Here is an 18,415-nt window from a genome sequence, read left to right on the forward strand (position 1 = left end):
TTCTTCCCCTTTCCCACTATCATGGAGGCAGGCAAAAGAAAAGTCAGGAAGACAGAGGATTACCCATGGCCAACTCCAAAACAAAATAACCATGGGAACCACCCAGGAAGAATGGGAAAGGTTCCCAGGAAACCCATTTCAAAGCCTCAGATTGCAACTGGGGAAACTCAGCAACCCTTTAACCACCAAAACCATCGTCACAAACAATGAACTTTCTATTGTCCCCCCAAAAAAGGTGGATTTGGGCAGGATCAAGATAATAAAGACTTTAAAAGCTTCAATCCTCATTCTCCAGCCTTCTGCAAATGCCACACTTACCCCATTGGAGACAGAAGAAGCTTTGTCAAGATCTCCAAATGTGCCATCTGCAGGGACTGTTCACATCCTAGGCGAGAGACTAGGATTCAGAGCATCATACCCCATGGTACCAACCAGCCTCCTCTTCCTCCTTCCTGGGCTTCAAGTCTAGAAACGTGGGCTTCAGTCCACAGTGACTCCACCTATAAGAGCAACATAAGAAAATAATGGGATTTGTGCTTCTTTTTTTTTTTTTAAATTGAAAAATAATATAATTATTTTTTTAAGTAGTTACATTATTTTTAAAAACACTCAGGGAAAGGAGATAGAGAGTAATGTGGTTTGCGGTATATTTTAGCTTGGTGGGTTGTAGGACACTTCAGTGATGAGCTGAGCTCTGAGCAGGGACTTGAACGAAGCTATGGAGGGAGCCACACAACATGGGGGGACCTGGCTTCTGACTTTACTGTCCTGGGTCACAGTGTCCAAGAGAGGGTTGGACTGTGTGACTTTTTAAGGTCTCTTCCTGTAGAAAATCCATTTAGTGCCTAAAAGCCTGCCTTTCCAGGACTCAGCAAGCAAATATTTTCTATTTCTTGTGGGTGAGCTGAAGATTTAGCTGATGTTTATAGAGGGACCTGAGACCCCCAGGGCACAGTTTTATCATCAAAAATACAGCTGAAGCCAACAAACCTACAAGGAGAGAGTGAAGTCCACAGTAAAAGAGCACAATTGCTCTATCCCCCGCCCCACCTCCCACCCCTGGGCTTCTTTTTTATATACCTCGAGAGACTGCAAGATTATCTTCGGAAACATTAATGTGATAACACAGGAAAAGTACCTCATATGTTGTAGACACTCAATACATTAGTATTTAGTGTTGTTATTTTCATAAGCTATTCATATTTTAATAAGGAAGCATTGACTAGTCGCAGTGGCTCATGCCTGTAATCCCAGCATTTTGGGAGGCCGAGGCGGTCACCTGAAGTCAGGAGTTCCAGACCAGCCTGACTAACATGGAGAAACCCCGCCTCTACTAAAAATACAAAATTAGCCAGGCGTGGTGGTGCATGCCTGTAATCCCAACTGCTCAGGAGGCTGAGGCAGGAGAATGGCTTGAACCCAGGAGGCGGAGGTTGCAGTGAGCCAAGATTGCGCCATTGCACTCCAGCCTGGGCAACAAGAGCAAAACTTCGTCTCTAAGTAAATAAATAAACAAATAAACAAAAGAAGCATTTACCAGGCTTAGTTATCTATAGCTTTGTAGAAGCACCTACGACTGTGGTGATTCTTGCCCACGAAAATCTCACGGTTTATGGAAATCCTAAAGCATGTGACTACAGGTACCGGAAGCAGCTTCACGATTCAGTACAAGAGCTCACAAATCAATCCCCCCTGAACCATTAAGGAAACAAAACTTTCCAAAAGTGATGATCTCTTCCCTAAAAGCTTTACCAATGAAAGCCACGCTAACACTGTTTTCAAGCAACGGCACCAAAATAAACCGGAGAAGCGGGTGTTGCCTCCTCATTCTCTATTCTCATGAAAGCATCGGCTAGAACAAAATAGCACCACCAGGTCATAGCGGGCAGGCCAGACCAGACACAGCTAGTCAATCTGCCTTTATTGAAAATGACTCCACACTTGAAGCTGATTCACTATACAAAATGTAAACCAAGACTCACTCCTTGGGCAAAGCAGAATGACTTTAGCATAGCACCAGAAAGCAAATGAAGGCTCTTCCCTGCTCACAATCCCTTCCCATCCCCAGTCCAGTCCCTTGCAATACTAGATGCATAAATAAACGCTAACTCATTATGCCATTACATAGGTCAAGGTCCTAATACCCCAGGAGCTTCTCAAATGAGACACCCTTGGAAGAACCAATGGCTCAGTGTTGGACAAACTCAGTAATGCTACATTCCCTTGTTGGGGAATATTAACCAGTAAGTTCCTCTGTCTTATACTCTAATTGTCCCTTTTTGGCTACAACATCAACCTTAACATCAAACAATCAACACTTCCCCAAAAGTACTTAGAAACTCCAAGGTCTGAAAAAGCGTTCTCAGAAAATGCAATGGCAATACCAAACTGCTATGGCACTCACCAGCATCATCTATCTCCAACTTTAATTCTTTTCTTATTTTAATTTAATTCTTAGAGATGGGGTCTCACTTTATTGCCCAGGACGGCCTCAAACTCTTGGGCTCAAGGAACCTTCCTGTCTCAGCCTCCTGACTACAGGCACACACCACCACGACCGGCTTCCAAGTTAAATTCTCGAGTAACTAAATTAAGCAAACATTTCCTTCATAGAAGCAACCCACTAACTTACATCCCAGTCACTGCCAAGATCTGGGCTTTGTACTCAATTTCATTTTTACACTAAAGGCAGGCAAAAAAAAAAAAAAAAGGAAAGAAAGAAAAAAAAAACAGAGCAGTGGGTAAGAACCTCAAAGAGATGAGATAAACTGGGAGAGAAAAAAAACCCTGGGCAAGTAAGATAAAAATTGGAGGGAAGAAATGGTAGGATAACCAACCAGGAAAATACAATGCAAATACTGAAAATATAGGTGACTCCGATAACGCACTTGCCCTTGAGGAGGAGAGAACAAACGGGGAAAATGGTTTTTGTTTTATTATACTGCAGTAACTTTGCCTTACGCTAAGAAAGGCATTAAGAGAGGTGGGAAGGTTGGAGACTGGACAAGAAAGGGTGGGAGGCAGAAAACGTTCATCATTACATTGAAAACACTCGGTGTCACTGTTAAATGCCTACTTTGTGTCAAAGCAGGGATAGAAACCTTACATGAATATTCATAATGAAATCTCATTATTCACTGAATTCATAGTGGAATTTCACAATCCATTTCCATTTCACATTTGGGGAAATACAAGTTCAGAGAGGGTAGGCAATTTTCCTGAGGCCACACAGCCTAAAGTGGTAGAAGAGGAATTCAAAGCCAGGCCTTTCTGATATCAGCATCCTTTCTGATATATGCAGAAAGAATCTGTTCTGAGACAACTTTAAAATGCTCAGACTCATGCATTAAATATGAACCAAAATGAAGTGTCTTCTCGAGTCATTACAGCACATTCGTTCTACTGTTGTACAGGTAAATCTGTATTGTCAAGTGTGTTGAAGGTACCTACAATTCACATTAAATTACCAGCAAGTCTCATGTAAATTCTAGTTACATTTTCCCAGAACAATATCACAGGGTGTGCCTCAATGAAAACACAAAACCCACCTTGGAACAATTTGGTCCACTGTGTATGGTGTTCACAAACAGAGGTATATTTTAATGAAACTGAAAAAACATAATCTATGTCAAAGATACAAAGATAAATACATGGTGTCCTCCTGCTTACAGCTAAGGAATTCAGCTGCTTATTTTCAAAGGCTGTTTTCAGGCCTTTTTTGACAGAGTTCCACGGGGTAGAATTTTAAAAATGAATATAAACTCAAGAAAGGAGGTGGCAGGCCACGCACGGTGGTTCATATAATCTCAGCAATTTGGGAGGCTGAGGCGGGCAGATCACTTGAGGTCAGGAGTTCAAGACCAGCCTGATCAATACAGTGAAACCTCATCTCTACTAAAAATACAAAAAATTAGCTGGGCATGGTGGCGCGTGCCTGTAATCCCAGCTATACTTGGGAGGCTGAGGCAGGATAATCACTCGGACCCAGGAGGTGGAGGTTGCAGTGAGCCAAGACCATGCCATTGGACTCAAGCCTGGGCAACAAGAGCAAAACTCCATCTCGAAAAGAAAAGAAGAAAATAAAGGAGGTGGGGCCGGGCGCGGTGGCTCAAGCCTGTAATCCCAGCACTTTGGGAGGCCGAGGCAGGTGGATCACGAGGTCAAGAGATCGAGACCATCCTGGTCAACATGGTGAAACCCCGTCTCTACTAAAAATACAAAAAATTAGCTGGGCATGGTGGCGCGTGCCTGTAATCCCAGCTACTCAGGAGGCTGAGGCAGGAGAATTGCCTGAACCCAGGAGGCGGAGGTTGCGGTGAGCCGAGATCCCAACATTGCACGCCAGCCTGGGTAACAAGAGCGAAACTTCTTATCAAAAAAAAAAAAAAAAGGAAGGAGGTGGCCTTTGTTTGTATTCCAATTAAGAAACCATCAAAAGCCAAAGTTGATTCTTCCAAAAGACCAATAAAATTGATAACATGTTAGCAAGACTGAAGGAGAAAAGGTATAAACGACGCCATGAATGAAAAAGGAAACACGGCCACAGATGCTATCATCTTTAAAAAGGCTATGAGGACATCATGTTCAATATTATACCAATAAATCTGAAACTGTATATAAAGTGGAAAAATGTCTGTAAACGGTCTGGTAAACAAATTAACAGTTAACAAACAGTCAGACATGGTGGCACAAGCCTATAATCCTAGCTACACAGGAGGTTGGGGTGGGAGGATCACTTGACCCCAGGAGTTCGAGTCTAGCCCGGGCAACAGAGCAAGACCCCACCTCTAAAACGAAGAAATAAGTGAATAAAATTTAAAATATAACCAACCAGAGACAAACCAGCTTATTTACTGCGAGAGGTGGGGAGACAATATGAAAAGATAACGATACAGAAATTGTCGGTTTCTCTCACATCTGTATGGTGATATAACAGCATTAACCCCAATTTCAAATGTCCACGATGGTATCTTCTAACACTCCCATGTGACAATATCTAAAAACCTTTGCTCTATGAATAATGCATTTCCCCTTTCTCTAGCTAAGAATTATTGTTCCATAAAACTCTATTAGTCAGTTTCACCAGCATTATCATGAGATCCAATTTGGTTGTCTTTAATGTCAAGTGAGTTACTAAACGTTCCTTGCGGGGTGGGGGCCTGAGGGAGTGGGTCACAGACCTCATGTCAGCATCAATTTCACATCTACCTGCCACTGGGTCCTTCCTTGAGCCCAAAACCAGCTAGAACTCGGAGTTCTAGCCCTGAATCATACAACCTGTTGTCCTTCCCTAGGCCACGTCTAATATGGTTGAAAAGTAATTTCTTTTCCATCTGTATCTTTAACTTCAAGGAAGCACGAGTCAGAGCAAGCTAAGTGAACTGTGGCCCAGCAGCCTGCCTCCTGACCCCCAAAGTTCAAGGAAAGGTACGCTAAGAAAGTCAGGCAATTCCACTTTGATATTAGAAAAATGATAAAATCAGCTACTGACATTTTCCTGACTGAACCCACCCCAGACCTGGGAAATAGCATTTGGCTTGCTATAAATACAACAGGAGCAATACATTTTTCACCTTCGTTTCTTCCCCTAAAAGTAAGACGATTCTATAAACATTCTCTTGAAGGACCTGCTTACGAAAAACAAAAACCAGCTCCAAGTGCTGGTATATTACCAAGTTGTTGATCAGGCAGAAAATAACTGCAACTGTTGACAGTTAACCCTATAGCCTCCATCTGACCCCTACAGACCCAGGCCAAATGGAAGCCGACTGACCAGCTCCAGGCTTAAGATAAAACCTAAAGCCTGTCTGTGAGAAGCCTCATTTGGGCCAGGTTTATCCTTTGCTGGAACATACTGTCACTTGCAATGATCCCAGCCCCCAGTGCCACCCTCCACCCAAACTTCCTCTCACACCCCACCCAAAACTGACTTAGGCAATCAATCCAAAGATAAGCCTAGCTGTCACATAAAGACAGACATTTAAAAAAAAAATGTTCCAGATAAACAAATCACACCTCCACAGCCAGGAACCTAGAACCATGCTAATCTAATCAGATGTAAAATGAGAAACCAGAGACTTCCCATGTCTCACTCCAGAACTCCCATCCAGGTGCGGTCCGAGCCACAGCTTCTGAGTATTTCTTCGGAACCTTTTTTTCACTTGATTCCCAAGCATGCCATGGGGTTCATTTTCAATGGCACTGACATGCAATTACCCAACTCGCAGCGGGACAGCCCCGGGCAGGACGCATCCTGGGTGGGTGATAGGATCCCGGTCTCCTCCCCAACACGGTATCCCATACAATGATCCTCGCTTACAGAAGTCAAGGAGGAAAGATGAAGCTTTCAAAGCCCGAATCTCTGTACCCTGGAGCCAGAACCAATGTCGCCGGCGTCCCAGTCCCTGGAGCTCAGCCGGCAACGCGCGCCGAGCAGCTTGGAGACGCGCTTGCTCCTTCTGGGAAGGGGCTCCGGGGCGCACGGTTCACCCACCCCAGCTGCACAGCTCAGCTCAGGGCTCTCACCTATCCTCTCCCAGACCCACAATCGGCTGCCCGCCCCGACCACCCGACACAGAGATTCGCTGGTGGAAAGAATCGATTTCAAAATTCAAGCTCACCCCTGCTCAACAAGGCGCGCACGTTTCTCTCGTCTGGCTTCACATCTCTCAAACTTCCAGTAACAGAAATGAGGAAGCGGCAGCCTTCCCCGGCTGCTGGCGGAGGCAGTGGGTGTAACTTGTGAAGTTTCGAGCTATGATGAATCTGGTCACTTGGGTGTGTTGGAGAGGGTTGGTCGCTCCTCCCTTCCTCCTCCCACCATCACCTCCCTCCTCTCCGCCTCCCTTTCCAATTTACTTCTCTACGCATTCGCCGGCTGTCACTCAGAATCCCAGCACCCTGCCCACCACATCCTTGGGAGCAATGTATTTCAAACAGGTCTTAAGCATTTTACGGATGAACCTGGCCACCCTGCACAAAGCACGAGTGACTATCAGATATTTTTCTACAGCACATGGCAACAAGCAGCGCCTCTTAAAAAATGTTAAAGTCTAGGAATGTTACATAAGCGCCCCCCACAAGTCCTTCAAGGGCAGAAACGTGGGTAGTTCATCAAGTGGAGACCTGACTCCCAAATATCTACTGAAAACCAGTGAAGGGCAGAAATATAGAAACCAAACTTTCAGTTGGCTGCCTTTTCTTTAATATGTACTAGAAAGTATTTCAAATATACATCCAAGTACGGTGGCTCACACCTGTAATTCCAGCACTTTGGAGGCTAAGGTGGGCAGATCACGAGGTCAGGAGTTCGAGACCAGCCTGGCCAACATGGTGACACTCCATTTCTACGAAAACTACAAAAATTAGCCAGGTGTGGTGATGCGTGCCTATGATCCCAGCTACTCAGGAGGCTGAGTCAGGAGAATCGCTTGAACCCAGAAGGCAGAGGTTGCAGTGAGCCAAGAATGTGCCTGGGCAACAGAGCAAGATTCCGTCTCAAAATAATAATAATAATAATAATAATAATAATACACACACCATATATTTGAAAAGAATGTAATAAACAACCAAGTACCCAGCATGAAGCATAAAAAATTAAAATTACTAACACAGTGGAAACTACCTGCAACCCTTTTCCTCACTGAAATATGCCTCTCTTTCCTTCCCCCTGGAAAGAAAACTGCCCCACATTTCATTTCCCATGAAAAATTTTGCAACACGGTTTCTAAAAATGTTAATGGGAACATGCTAACTTAAAGTTTACCAGGAGGACAGCCATGGACACCCCTCTACTGTGCTGGACCTTGGTTTCCAAACAGAAGTTTCCTTAAATAAAACTTAAAATGCCCTCAGGTTAAATGAAGCCTCAGGTGGCTGGTTAAAGAGAACAAAAGAAATCACAAAAGAACAAAACAGTAAATCTAAAGTGACAGGTGAGAAGCTATATCTGAAATGGTTGAAGCATTCATGGATGAAATTGATAGATTAATAGAGCATTATCATTTCATAAGGTTAAAAGCTGTGCCAAAAACTAAGGATACTCATCCATGCTGTAAGGAACTTTACCCAAAGACACAGGCTACAAAAATAGAAACAATGTTCATTAAAGAAGTCATAATGACTCAAATGCCAGCCAGGGAGACAGCCTGGAAACAATACTCCAAAAAGGGAACTTTCAGATACATTTAAACTTGACTCAATATATGGATATATATTCACATATATTTATATACATATATTCATACATATCCATATATTCACATATCTATTCATATGTACATGAACATGAAGAAAGAGATGCCTGGTTCATCTTCATATTCTTGGTAACTCACATAAAAGCTGGTATAAGCAGAAAATCTAATCACCACTTGAAAAATGAATTAAGGAAATAAACAAGAGTGTCCACAAACGTATCTAAAAGAACTGAAATGAGCATGGTGGCTCACACCGGTAATCCCAGCACTTCGGGAGGCCAAGGCAGGTGGATCACCTGAGGTCAGGAGTTTGAGGCCAGCCTGGCCAACATGGTGAAACCCCATCTCTACTAAAAATACACAAATTAGCCAGGCGTGGCAGTGTGCACCTATATTTCCAGCTACTTGAGGAGGCTGAGGCAGGAAAATCACTTGAACCTAGGAGGTGGAGGTTGCAGTGAGCCAAGATCGCACCACTGCACTTCCGGTCTGGGTGACAGAGTGAGACTGTCTTGAAAAAAAATAAATAAAAAAACAAACAGAATGAACAAAGAGAAGAATATCTGGATAGAGTAATGGTCCTTATTTGGAGGTGATTTTGCCTCTGGGAAACATCTGGTAATATCTGAAGGCATTTTTGGTGGTCACAGCTGGGGGTGCTACTGACATCTGGTAGGTAGAGTCCAGAGATGCTCCTTAACATCCTATCATGCGTAAAACAGGCCCCACGACAAAGAATTCTCCAGCCACAAATGCCAATAGCGCTGCTGCTGAGAAACCCCCATTTAGAAGTTTCACTCTCACCTGTCGCTGAATTCATGTATTCCATCTATTCCATATAGCATCATCAATTTCAAAGGACTCTCCAGGGACTTATCAAAATATGAAACAACACTTCTCCTTTTCCACTGTGCAGCATTCAATGGCTGAGAACCAGACGCATGGGCTCAGAAGAAAGCAGACACTGAGATCAGAGGCAGGAACGCTTCCCATGGTTCTGGGTGCAGCCTTGGCATCCATGCACTCATCATGCTAACGACTGACGCTGAATCTGGATGAAAACCTTCATGAAGGGGGTGGGAGGAAGAGGATGTAGAGCTGGGGGGGACCGGTTTGAGAATCTGAGATCACCTACTTCAGGGAAGCTGACAGGGTGTGCAGAGAGAGATGTGACAGATACAGGGACAAAGTGGGCTTATCGTGGCCCATCAGTCATTTCTCCATTGACAATCACGAGTCTACGCTGGAAGTACTCCACGCAGAACCGGAAGGCGCTTCATCTCTCTACAGCATATAGAAAAGAATGGTACAGATCACTCATGGGAAGAGGAAGGTAAGCACCATGAAGTCTGGGGTCAGAGCTGGGGGCTTACACATCTCGCCTACAGGTTTTCTGGTCTAATGATTACCTAAGAAGGGTTTCTTTTAGTTTTGGGAGGCCATATACTTTTCCCCCCTTCTTTCTGATATTATTATTTAATTTCTGCATGGAGGGAGAGAAGAGCTTTTTTTGTTGTTGTTACGTAGTGTTTCCTTTGGGGGAGGCAGGGAACAGAAGGTTTGCTCATCTTGAATCTTCTTGAAGCCACATATATGGTGGGGGTGCAATACACACGTGTTGGATTAAGCCAAATAGTCCCCACCTTCTTCCCTATCTCTCAGGCCTAAAAGTAAAAGGTCTCCTGTAGATGCTTCTAAAGAAAAGTATCTTGAGATCAAGAGTCCGAGCAACATGTGAACACATTACATAATCCCCGCTGGCTCCACATAGTGGCGGGCAGTCTTCACAGATCTGAACAGAAGGGCTGACCTGATACAGGTGAAACTCCAACAATATCAGAACTAAAGAGGCCCCAGGCATTGGCCTCAGGCCTCAAAGAGAAGCAGGACTTAGCATCCAAGAATTTACTCCTATAGCAGAAGGGCTGTGTCCTCCTGCCCAGGAAGAATGCCAGGCTGTGGGTTCCCCCGAGAAACACTACTAGTCAAGTGGGCAGTAAGAAAGATGCCCTATCCCTCTTAAAGTACCAGCTTCTTAATCTGCGGTGTTGAAAGCCACTAGTTTTGCTTTTTAAAAGTTGTGCAAATTTAGGAAAAGAAAACATGAACACAGGTCCAAGCCCCATCAACAGCAATGAACTTAGACACAAATGTACACTATTTCTTCGCCAAAGAAATGCACCAGTAGGGGGAGCACAGCGGACTTTTCTTGTTAATTTCTCAAGATCGGGATGAACCTGGGGATGAAGCTGAATGATACAAAAATAATACACATCGCAGCAAAAGAAAAGATTTATGCACGAACATTCAGAGAAACTGTAAACCACGACAGCCTTAGAAGGGATTTGAATTGTTAGTGAGTATTTGCACAAAAGCTTGCTACACAGACAGGACTACACAAAAAACGAATTCATATTGGCAGACAATATGTGGTATGTGGAGAAACGGTCACAAAGTGTTGAATTTCTTTTTCCCTCTGTCAAGTGGATTTACACTCAGAAATGAAAACGTATGGGGTTTATTTAAGCTTATTCTCTCCAAAAATTTCAACTCAGTGTTTAGCTTGCTCAGTCTCTCTTTACAGATCTACAATAGCTGGCCTTTAAAATCCCTTTCAAATCACATTCTCAATGACACAGATGACTTCCAAAAGCAAGCATTTTCTGGACTGCTGTTCAAGGATCTCCAGAACCAACCTGGTCAGGAATCAAGGTGTCTTCAAGGTCTGTGGATTTGAAGCCATCACCCATAACGGAACTTACCTGCACCTTTTCAAACCTTCACAGAACAACAACAAGGTAAGAAGTGCCGCCACCAACCCGTCCTCACCTATGCTACCTAGCAACAGCCTATCAGCAGCAAGGCCAGGAGGAGTGTCCTCTTCCTCACGTTAGGTGATACACAACAGGGGTGTCAGCACCATCAAACTGCCTGAATCCAAACACGACTTCCCAGCATAACTGCAGTTCCAAATTCGGATCCTGTTAATGGAATCCATATTTGGAATGGCTATGAAAATGCAGAAGGTTGTTCATAAATACATTTTGTGGTTGACTACCAATTGATTGCCAAAATCAATTTTTTATATTTGAAACTGATGAAAGGTCTAAATATGAATCCAGCCCCCCCACTCCCATGCTAGGTGATCTGAGGATCTGTCTGCTCAAGAATACTGCCACATTTGAAAACACTTCAAACACCTGTCTCAGCCCTGGATGGGGACTATCTTTTCTCCCAGAGACAAACAATGTTCACCATTTAAAGGCAAAGTTTTATAAAAACTTGGTTTTTAAAATTTGATTTGATACAAGAATGTTTCGCAACTTCAAAGCAAACTTTACGCCAACCAAACTCGGAGACTCTTTACATAGTTTTCTCTTTCTGAAAACAGAAAAACAAATACACAGAGATACTCTTAAAAAATAGAGGGCCAGCCAAAAGAGGCCAGGAAACTCTAATAGCTGTTAAGCACCACCTCCAGAATGCACTGCAGGAACTGTGTGGCAAATTCCCTAAAATCCAAGGGCTTCAATTTCCTTGACTATAAATTATGGCTTTCAATTTAATTTTCTCTGCCTTCTGAGTTCTATCTTCCAATTATATGTTTCCATGATTTTAAAGCCCCCATTGCTTTCTTTACCCCAAATTAGATTTCCTTACAGAAGAACAACTTTCATGTAACAAGTGAAAGGTGAGAGGGTGAGCACTCCTTGATGGCCCACATTCTTGTAAGTGAAGCCGGGTTTGTAACTGAAAGGGTGAAGGGGAAAGGGAGGAAGGGCAACCAGAGGATAAAGGTGACAATGAAGGCTGAGGAAACCTCCACGAGCTCTTAGCTCCTCCCAACACTAAACCATATGGGGCCAGCTGCTGTCCCACCCACACACAGTAAGGCTGTTGATTTCGAGGGCCCTGGGTGCCTTGTACAAATGGTGCATGTATTCGCGGGGGTCAAAGCATCTAAGTTCTTCCTAGTTCGGGAACCTTTCAGATACCTCCCTGCTCAGCAGCGATAAACAATAATAACTGCCATTGGCACAAGAGAATATAGAATAACTAATTTAAGAAGATAAAAGGTCAAGTTCTAATTTCAGTCCTGCCTTTTCTTCAGAGAATGCCAGGATAGCTTTAGAATCCTGAGAATAGCCTCTTGAAAAAGCTGGGTCAGGGAGCGTCCCACTGGGGAGGCCTCATTTGGTCATGAGAGAAGCAAGGACACAAACTGAGAAGACCCAGTTCAAGGCCAGGCTCCAACGACAACCAGAATAACATAAAGCAAGCCACTCTGCCTACCCTTCAGTAAAATGGGAACTTAAAATAATAGATGCCTATTGGCAATGGAATGTGTGGGTTAACAGGCTTTGGACTGGGCACATGCCCAACACTGTCTCTAAATGGACAAATGGCATGAAACATGTCAAGACAATTTCAATCGGGAAATAAGCCAACCCTGTATCTTGAACGAGCTTAGCGTTTATAATGTTCTCAATGTTTTCACGTTGACAGTGCTATTTTGGTAATAAAGTGCAGTTCTGGCACTAGTTATGTGTCGGATGACAGAACGGAGGCCCTTTCCAATGGCGTTGCAGAGGGCTCCCCTCTTTTTTTTTTTGAGACGGAGTTTCGCTCGTTACCCAGGCTGGAGTGCAATGGCGCAATCTTGGCTCACCGCAACCTCCGCCTCCTGGGTTCAGGCACTTCTCCTGCCTCAGCCTCCTGAGTAGCTGGGATTACAGGCACGCGCCACCATGCCCAGCTAATTTTTTGTATTTTTAGTAGAGATGGGGTTTCACCGTGTTGACCAGGATGGTCTCAATCTCTTGACCTCATGATTCACCCGCCTCGGCCTCCCAAAGTGCTGGGATTACAGGCATGAGCCACCGCGCCCGGCCCGAGGGCTCCCCTCTTGAGCCCTAAGCCCTCCCCAGACAGTCCCTACTATGGGGCAGTGGCAGGCCACCCTTGTGAGAGTGGACACGGTGAGCCACAGAGGCCTGGCACTAACCAGGTCCAGCCAATTTAATGGCATTTGTTTTTGTTATTTATGGGTGGGAATTGTTTTGATTTTTATTCTATATTAAGATACAGTGACTGTCACTTTAAAATTTTGGGGAGGCAAAACACACTGTGGGGTGGGGATGAGTGACACTGACTAGGAAGGTGATATAATTTGGATATTTGTTCCCACCCAAATCTCATGTTGAATTGTAATTCTTAGTGCTGCAGGTAGGGCTTGGTGGGAGGTGACTGGATCACGGTGGTGGATTTCTCATGAATAGTTCAGGAGCGTCCCCTTGCTGCTGTTCCCGTGATAGTGAGTCAGTTCTCATGAGATCTGGTTGTATAAAAGTAGGTGGCACATCCCCGCATTTCTCTCTTGCTCCTGCTCTGGCACATGACACGTCTGCTCCTGCTTCTCTTTTTGCCCTAATTGTAAGTTTCCTGAGGTCTCCCCAGAAGCTGAGCAAATGCCAGCATCACGCTTCCCACACAGCCTGCAGAACCATGAGCCAATCAAACCTCTTTCCTTTATAAATTACCCAGTCCTGGGTATTTCTTTATAGCAATGCAAGAATGGCCCAATACACGAGGAGACACCTAGCACAGGGGTAGGATGGGAGGTGAAAAGGACCCCACCCATAGACCTGTTTGTAACACATGACACCTTACAGAGTTCCACTAACCACAGGCAGATAATCAATTAAAATTAGGTGACTTCTAATGAATAATGGCCAAGTGGATTAATGAGAATCCACTTGTCTTGTCTTCCCTTCCAATAACACAAGCATTCGATTTCACTCTAGGATCACTTGCTGCCATCTTCCCTAATGTCAATGAAAACCAAACATGCAAAGATAAATTTCAATCAGAGAACAGAACAAACCTGTATCTCAAAATAGTAAAGGCCCTAACATAGGGTTGATGCATTTAGGGTCACAGACCTCTTATGTAAGAGCAGAAAGGAGGTCTCATAAATCACTCATTCATCTGAAGTCAGAAGGAGTGACTTGTTCAAGCTCATATAATAAAACCATGACAGCTTCAGCCCAGCACCCAGGTCAACAGAAATAAACTTGGTATATGTTCCACTCAATTACTACCTCCTTTAAAAAATATTTCCATAAAATGAACATTCAATGCAGTATATGCACATATAATTTGGGGCCCCAACCTAGTACAAAAGGCACAAGCAAATAAAAAACAATATGAATTGGGCCCATCTAGAACTAATAAGAAAACCATAATAAATGGGTACATGAGAAATTCTTGGCTCAGCTCCAGACAAGGAAGCAAGGGGCCTAGAGAACTGGGAGGGAAGACGCAGTCAGACCCGGATGGCTGGAGGCAGTCTGACTCACCAGTAGCCAGCATCCTCCCAGACATATTACGGTGGCAGGCTCCGCAAGAATGCAGGGGAAGGATCCACATGTGCCCAAGGGGTTAAGATAGCAACCTGGTCAAAGACACAGACTCCCAATTACGAAAGCTCTACTCCTGCAATACCAAGAAATTAAAGTTTCGTCTCTGGCCAGGCATGGTGGCTCATGCCTATAATCCCAGCATTTCAGGAGGCAGAGGCGGGCGGATCACCTAAAGTCAGGAGTTCAACACCAGCCTGGGCAACATGGTGAAACCACGACTCTACTAAAAATATAAAAATTAGCCAGGGAGGGTGGCATGCACCTGTACTCCCAGCTACTTAGGAAGCCAAAGCAGGAGAATTGCTTGAAACCAGGAGGCGGAGGTTGCAGTGAGCCAAGATCACGCCACTGCACTCCAGCCTAGGCAACAGAGCAAGACTGTGGCTCAAAAAAATAAAAAATAAAAAAGTGCATCTCTGCTAACACCACAAAAGACCATCATTTTGAATTGTCTGTGACTATTCATTGCAGCATTATCACAATAGCCACGGGATGGAAGCAGTCTCTGTGCCCATCAGGAGAGGAATGAGTAAACAAAATCTGGCATAGCTCCGCAATGGAATATTATTCAGCCATTTGAAGTCATGAAGTTCTGATCTGTGTTGCTGCATGCAGGGACCTTGAAAATATTATGTTAAGTGAGAAAGTCAGACACAAAAGCACAAATACTGCATAATTCCACTTATGTCCAAGGTTTCGACATAGATAGTGGTGATGGCTGTAGAACATTGTGAATGTAATTAACGCCACTTAAGTGTGTACTTAAAAATAGTTAAAATGGCAAGTTTTATGTTATATGTATTTTACTACAACTTTTAAAAAAAGATTCCAAAAATATCATTTTCAACTTTTTGGCTCAAATATATGTAGCTTTAAAAAAAAAAAAAAAAAGAAAGAAAGAAAAAGGTGTGGTGCAGTGGCTCATGCCTAAAATCCCAGCACTCTGGGAGGCCAAGGTGGGTGGATCACTTGAGGTCAGGAGTTCAAGACCAGCCTGGCCAACACAGTGGAAACCCCATCTCTAATATTAAAATAAATAAATAAATAAGCCAGGTGTGGTGACGCACGCCTGTAATCTCAGCTATTTAAGTGGCTGAGGCACAAGAATAGCTTGAACCCCAGAGGCGAAGGTTGCAGTGAGTTGTAACCATGCCACTACACTGCAGCCTGGGCAACAAACAAGATTCTGCCTCAAAAAAAAAAAAAAAAAGTAACAAAAAACTTGCTGCTTAAAACAAAACTAATCAGAACTTTCCACACATTAACCAAGGCTTCCAATAGAAAAACTCTCCCTGTCAAATCACCATGATCTTCGCACACCCAGATGAGTGATCTTCTCTGACGGTAAGAGAGAAAATGACATTGCCTCACTTACCAAGGTAAATCTTTCACAATTATAAAGAAAAAACAAGGCACACCTTTGCACAGTATGGTAGAATCACAGCCGTATGGAACAGCTGCTTCCACCAAGCCATCCCAATCCCAAATTGCAAAGCAGATCAAGGAACCAAAAAAGGTCAGACAGGAGTCCAGAACCCTAGTGGGAAATTAATCAAACACAAATTCTTTGTTTTGTTTTTTTGAGATAGAGTTTTTGCTCTTGTTGCCCAGGCTAGAGTACAATGGTGCAATCTCAGCTCACCCAACCTCCACCTGCCGAGTTCAAGCAATTCTCCTGCCTCAGCCTCCTGAGCAGCTGGGATTACAGGCATGTGCTATCATGCCTGGTTAATTTTGTATTTTTAGTAGAGATGAGGTTTCTTCATGTTGGTCAGGCTGGTCTCAACTCCCGACCTCATGTGATCTGACAGCCTCAGCCTCCCAAAGCTCTGGGATTACAGGCATGAGCCACCACACCCAGCCCAAACCCAAATTCTTAATTGCAAATATTAAATGATACATGGTAACTGACCACATTCAAGTGTACCCTCAACCCGTGGTAATTTCAGGAGTTAAGACATAAGCAGGGGTGCCCGTCTAAGTGAGAACTGTGGATCAGCCAGGAATTCCTCTTCCAGTTGCAGGCCTATCCTTTAATCTCCATAAAGCCTCAGTCTCTCACCTGTGAAATGGGAATAGGAGCACTTCCCTCATAAAGCTATGTGAAGACAACTCTGATGACAATCAGTTGCTGACATTTCCTGAGCACTTTCTCTGTGAAAGCCAGAAGGTCAGGGGCTGGTCATTCAATTTTATATCTGGACCTCATGATAACTCAGCAAGGTACTACTTACTACTAGACCTATTTAACAGACAAGAAAACTGAGGCACGGAGAGGTTAAATGAACCGCCCAAAGCCACTCAACAACTAAGAGGCAGGTCTAAAATTCTAAGCTAGTCTCTGTGAAGCTGAGGCCCCAACTCTCTCCAACCTCACTACTGCATTTGGGCTACAATCTTGTCATCCTTACATTTATTTGTTTTTATTATTACTGTTGTTGTTATTTTGAGACAGAGTCTCACTGTTGCTCAGGCTGGAGTGCAGCGGTGTGATCTCAGCTCACTGCAACCTTCACCTCCTGGGTTCCGGCGATTCTCGTGCCTCACACCCCCAAGTAGCTGAGATTACAGGCGCCTGCCACCATACCCAGCTAATTTGTGTCTTTTTAGTAGAGTCGGGGTTTCACCATGTTGGCTGAGCAGGTCTCAAACTCCTGTCCTCAAGCGATCTGCACACCTCGGCCTCCCAAAGTGCTGGATTACAGGCGTGTGCCAATTCCGAGCCTTAGTATAACTAAACATTACCTTTTGTTTCATGAATCTCAGCTTCTGGGCTCATGAAGTCAGAGGGCTGAGTATCACTCCAAAAGCCTACACTTACTCATGGAGAATCTCATCCCCTCTCAAGGACAAATGTGGCAAGGCAAGCAACATATTTGAGGGTTTGTCATGAAGCTCCTGGAAGTTAATCATCACTCCGTCTGAGAAAGGTGAGTGAACAAGGTATCTAACGTGAGCCAACGATTTGCACAATAGGCAGATAATATGCATAATGGATGTGTGGGAGACTCCGACATGTATTCACGAGGCCCTTTCACAGAACCGAGGCCCCCCGCACCACCGCACCCCCCGCCACCGGAAGAGGCAAGTTCGAACTCTGGACTGAGATAATTAACTGCTGGGTGGCTATTTTATCCTGACCTATTTATAATACCTCCCTGAAGTACTAACGTTGGGTCACGATCAAAGGAAATTCATACCGAACAGAATGTTGCTTGCAGCTGAGCCACCCAACCTTTCGGTAAAACATGACAGGTGACTCACAGGGATGATACACATGTGTAACTCTTGGTACCTGTGCCAGGAACACTGTGTGGAGCAGGCTCAGCCAGCAAGTTGACAAACACTTCACCACATCACCTAAAACACCAGAGCTCAACACTACTCTCGGATGCCTAGTTTCTGAGAAAGGGAATTTCTCAGCATACGACCATGACACGGACAGCCTGCCCGGCTGAGATCCTCACTGCGGTCGAGCGGACACCAAGATCAGCCCTCTCTGACTTTTCTTTTTCTCAGGCTCAGCAACTTCACTCACCTTGCTTAGGCTCAGGCTTATGATTCAGGCTTCTGACCCCTCCCAAAGCCCTGTACCCTGGGAGCTTTTGTTCTTTTTCTGGCCGCAGATGAACTCAGCCCATTAAAAAACAGCTGTAATCCCTTACACACATAACTTTCCATTGGCAAAAATTAGTCAGGTCGGCTGGGTCTGAGGTCAGCAGTCTCCTGCAGAAACCCCCACCAGACACAGTTCCCCCATCACCAAAAAAAAAAAAAAAAAATGTGTAGCGGCTAATG

At 44.3% G+C, this 18,415-nt stretch overlaps 1 protein-coding gene and 1 pseudogene across 16 annotated transcripts in view; one reads left to right on the forward strand and one right to left on the reverse strand.

The window, feature by feature from the left end:
• The window catches only part of TIAM1 (TIAM Rac1 associated GEF 1), a 449,049-nt gene that overhangs the window by 237,713 nt on the left and 192,921 nt on the right, over nucleotides 1-18,415 (reverse strand). For 11 of the 16 annotated variants that reach the window (XM_035283120.3, XM_035283112.3, XM_035283121.3 and 8 more), the window contains one exon: nucleotides 319-500. The gene's annotated coding sequence lies outside the window, so the exon portion shown is untranslated. Of the gene's footprint in view, nucleotides 1-318; nucleotides 501-6,319; nucleotides 6,428-6,620; nucleotides 6,772-18,415 lie in introns of those variants that run through there. The other 5 variants (XM_078358818.1, XM_035283116.3, XM_078358819.1 and 2 more) reach the window with 2 other exon arrangements.
• Nucleotides 10,835-18,415, forward strand: part of LOC118149980 (mitochondrial transcription rescue factor 1-like) — a 115,026-nt pseudogene continuing 107,445 nt past the window's right edge.

The sequence above is a fragment of the Callithrix jacchus genome, chromosome 21, assembly GCF_049354715.1.
Source record: "Callithrix jacchus isolate 240 chromosome 21, calJac240_pri, whole genome shotgun sequence".
NCBI classification, from domain to species: domain Eukaryota; kingdom Metazoa; phylum Chordata; class Mammalia; order Primates; family Cebidae; genus Callithrix; species Callithrix jacchus.